Below are 5,088 nucleotides of genomic sequence, written 5' to 3' on the forward strand. Positions count from 1 at the left end.
CTAGTGTTGCAACGCTGTGGTCTTCACCAAGTACAGTGTTGCAACACTCAGACGTAGTGTTGCAACGCTACTTAGGCAGAATGCAATCCGCTAGCTGCTACTTCATGACCTGGCTTGCTTCAATCTCCAAATTACAGCTTAAATCGGACTCTAATGACTCCAAATAAATTACAGACTCTAGAGCACACATATAATTTCATCAAACAAAAGTTAATTACAAATTTAACTTGGAAATCAAGGAATCTAATGCCAAAGCTCAAAAAACCATCCATATCAGTCTAAACATGCAACTTCAGAAATTCACCCACCAAAACTCAAATTAACATTAATTGAGTGCTTAAATCATGCTCTGATACTAATTGATGGGATATACTAGCATGCAACTGAAGCAAAAAGAATTAATAAGCACTATAATTACATTTAATTTGAGTTCTAAAGCATGCATTTTCAAAAAATACATAAGTGGGTTTCATGTTACATACCTCTAGATTAATTCTTCAATTCTAAGCTGCTCTTCACTCCAATTCAGCTCCAAATCAACCATGAACCACCAAGAGATATTCTCTACTATTCTCAACCTTGAATTTGAATGTGGAACTTAGATTTTAGTGAATTTATGAAGGTAAAATGTGGGTTTTAGGAGGAAGAAGAATAAGTGCATAAAATCAAAATTTTCAACTCTAGTTCATCATTTTCTTCTTCAAATCTGAGAGTTTCTATTGAATCACAGCATGCAATCACCTTCAATCTGATTGATGGCCAGCAGCTACTTCCCAATTCAAGTGGAAATTGTGTGATTGTGCATGAGAAGCACCTCATGCTTGAAGGTGAAAGTGGGAAAACCCATTTTCTCCATTTTTTCAAAAATACAAATTTCCAATTTAATTAATTCCAAATTAATTAAATTCAACATTTCAATATTCAATTTCTCAAATTGAATTAATTTGAGTCATGCCTTGAAGGCAAAATGACTATATTTATAAATCATAAAACTACTCACTTGACACTAAAATATTATTAATTTATTTATGAACATGTTTTATGTTTAAAAAAAATGTATAATTATTATTTTGTAATAGTATATAATTTAAAACACATAGTAATGCCTATTTTAATTTCTAAAGAACCTGAATTGTGTTTATAACATGACATAATATATTTCTATATGTTATTATCTTTATTTAATATAATTATGTATTTAAAGATAGTTTGAAACCATAAAACAAAATGTGTTAGCCAACTAGACAAAATTAATTTTTCACCTCACACTGGTTGAACTCAAAATAGTGATAATAAAAAAAACATAAAGACTAAATTATAAAAAAATGTCCATAAACTTTGAACTTTATGTTAAAAATGTCCTTGAAGTTTCAAAAGTTTTAAAAAATACCTTAAACTTTCAAAAGAGTTTTTAAAAAAATATCTTTACCGTTAGTTTTGGATGGACACGGTTAATATTTTGTTTCAAAATACCTATGAAGTTCAAAAAGTTTCAAAAATACCCTTCAAATTTAAAAAAAGTTTACCCTTATTGTTTATATGTAAACAAAAACCATTCATATTTCATTGCAAAGATAACTATAAAATTTCAAAATAAGATCAAATAAAATAAAAATAAAAATGCTCCTATTGTAGTATAGTGCTCAATCTATTTGAAGTTTTCTTAAGTTCGAAAAGAACCATTTCTAAAATAAATTATATAGATATCCTGATTTATTTTTTGATATAGTGTTGGGCTTGATATGCGGAAAATGGGCTGAAAGAAAGACTGAATTACTAAGTGTTTTGGGCCTTGAGTGAATGATGGCCCTTAAACGAATACCATATACCACCTTGTTGCTTCACACGAACACAAAACCGCGTGCTAAAAGTAGAATCCGTGTGATGAACGATCTCAGCCTTACACTTTGATGGCTGAGATTGGAACTTCAATCTTCTGCTGGAAATGCCCTTCGAATGACTAATCTTTTTTTTTTTTTTTTCTTTTTGTAGAGAAAGAACGAGAGAAAAAGAAAAGAGATGATCACCAGGAGGCTGCCAGAATTTGCAGAGGTGAGGAGTCTTCAATCGTCTAGGTGATGGGAGGTAAAGCTGGGGTCGTCTAGACGATAAGGCACGAGTCGTCTAGAAGATGAAGGCTTTACTGAAGATCGTTTAGACAAGGTCGTCTAAACGATGGTCATCTACACGATGAGGCTTGCAGAAGTAAACGATCGTTGGCTAAAAGCTAGATGATCGTTTGCTAAAGCTACACGATCGGTGGGTCAGGGGTATACGATAAAAAAAGACGATAAGAATAAGAAGAACACGATCGTTTACGTGGTTCGACCAAGGGAGGCCTACGTCCACGGAGAAGCTGACGAAGTTTTTTATTCAAGATTGCTTCAAGATAAGTGTAAGCACTCAATTATAATATGTTCTCTCTTACTGTACAAATTAGTTATACAAAGTATTTAAAGGTAGCTTGATTTGTAACTAATTCTGTAACTGAATGAAGTTATTTTCACTTCTGTATTAACAATCTCCACCTTGAAATGAACTTCATGCTTTCTTCAGCTTCTCTGATCTGACTGTCTCTTTGCTTTAATCTTTGTCTCTCAGCTCAAACCCTATTATATCAAGGCACTTCTGGAGTTTGAGCTGAGTGACTGTTTTTGTCAACATATTGGAGACATTCTCTGAGGTATGAACTTTTAGAACTTCAATCTGTTTAGCTTCTATCTGTTATCGTATGAAATGATATTTCACATCTATATGTTTTGTTCTGTTATGGTACTATGGATGCTTTGACAAAAGAATTGTACTCTGATTATCACAAAAGATCTTCAATGTGCTTTGTTTAATTCCGAAGTCACTTAGGAGACCCTTTAGCCATAGGCCTTCCTTCACTGTTTCTGATAGTGTTATGAACTCTACTTCAGTAGTAGAAAGGGCTACTACTGATTGTAAGGTAGCCTTCCAGCTTAGGACACACCTTCTAAATAGGAAGATATACCCCGATAATGACCTCTGCTTGTCTAGATCTCCTACATAATCTGAGTCTACATAACCAACCAGCTCTGGTTCACTGTCTGATAACTGTTGGTACTTTTGTTTAGCATTAGTAGTACCCTTTAGGTACCTCATAATCCACTTTGTAGCCTCCCAGTGCCTCTTACCTGGATTAGCCATGTATCTACTCACCAGGCTAGTAGCATAGGCAATCTTAGGTCTTGTAGACACCATTAAATACATTAAACTTCCCACAACTTGGGAATAAGGAACTGTTGACATGATTTGGTAATGCTCAATGTCTGAATCTTTAGGTGAATTCTCTGCTGAGAGTTTGAAATAGTTGGCTATAGGAGTAGTTATTGCTTTTTCCTTTGTCATCTGATACCTTTTTAGCAATTTAATGCAGTATTGTGACTGATCAATGTTTATAATACTTATTTTTCTGTTTCTAATAATGTCAATGCCAAGTATTCTTGTTGCATTTTCCATTTCTTTCATTTCGAACTCTGATTTCAGTAGTTCTTTTACTTTATTCAGCTCTTTCATTGTTGCTCCAGCTAGAAGCATATCATCCACATATAGTAGCAAGTAGATAGGATGAGTACAGGACTCTATATTTATATAAACACAACTGTCATAGAAGCTTCTATAGAAACCATTCTTCTGAACAAAGTCACTAAACCTTTTGTTCCAGCATCTTGGGGACTGTTTGAGGCCATTATAGATTTTTTTCAGTAGGCACATATAATCTTCCTTCCCTTTGACCTCATACCCCTTTGGTTGGCTCATGTAGATAACTTCCTCTAGGAAGCCATGTAGAAAAGCTATTTTGACATCTAGTTACTTCAGCTCTAGGTTATTTTGAGCTACAATCGACAATAATAATCTGATAAAAGTCTGTTTTACCACTGGAGAAAAAATCTCATTAAAATCAACACTTGGCCTTTGTGTAAAGCCCTTAGCAACCAACCTAGCTTTAAATCTAGGTCCTTGATCATTAAAAAAACCTTCCTTCAGCTTGTACACCCATTTGGATGCAATTGGTTTGCATCCTTTTGGCAAAGTTGTTAACTCCCATGTGTTTATTTCTCACTAGTGAGTCAATCTCTTCATTCATAGCTTCTATCCACATCTTAGCTTTAGAACAACTCACTACTTCCTCAAAGGTTGAGGGTTCTACATTATTAGACAAATCAGAAGCATTCAAAGCTAAGTAGTCTTCATACTTTGATGGTGGGACAATGTTTCTTCTCTGCCTATCTCTTGCTAGGTTGTAACTTCTCAACTCTGGTTCTTCTTGCTCAATATCAATAGTAGCATCTTCTACTTCTTCTTCTAGATGAGGTAGTTGATCAAAGTATGATTCAGAGCTTAAAGGATAAGAAGTAGGAACTAGAATTTGCAACACCTCAATTGTATCACTCTTCTCTTGAGGTGTTGAAACATTAGGGTTAGTTTTCTGCATATACATTTCATCTTCTCTGAAAATTACATCTCTACTAGTTATGCATATTTTCTCTATAGGGTGCCACATTCTAAACCTCTTAACACCTTCCGTGAAGCCCAAAAACATACACTTCACAACTCTGGCAGCTAGTTTCCTTTTACTCTGATGAACAAAGCCAATGCAGCCAAACACCCTTAGGTTATTCAAGTTAGGTGGCTGTTTGGTCCATCTTTCTTCAGGGGTTAGAAGGTTAAGAGATGCATGAGGGCATCTATTTAGTGTATAGACTGTATAAGAGGCTGCCTCTGCCCAAAACTTCTCAGGTAGTATAGTATCAGATAGTAGTCTTCTCACCCTCTCTAATATTGTTCTGTTTAACCTCTCTATTATTCCATTTTGCTGGGGTGTATACCCAACTGTCTTATGTCTAGATATGCCATGCTGTCTGCAATAAACATTGAACTCTTCTGCACAATTCAAGCCCATTATCTATTCTAAGACACTTAATCTGATAGTTAGACAATTTTTCAACCATAACCTTCCATTCTTTAAACTTTTCAAACACTAAATCCTTAGATTTAAGGAAATAGATCCAGCTCTTTCTTGAGTAATCATCAACAAAAGTTAGGAAATACCTGGCACCACTT

The sequence above is a fragment of the Benincasa hispida genome, chromosome 12 (genome assembly GCF_027475165.1).
Source record: "Benincasa hispida cultivar pf3 chromosome 12, pf3_genome.v1.1, whole genome shotgun sequence".
Classification (NCBI taxonomy): Eukaryota; Viridiplantae; Streptophyta; class Magnoliopsida; order Cucurbitales; family Cucurbitaceae; genus Benincasa; species Benincasa hispida.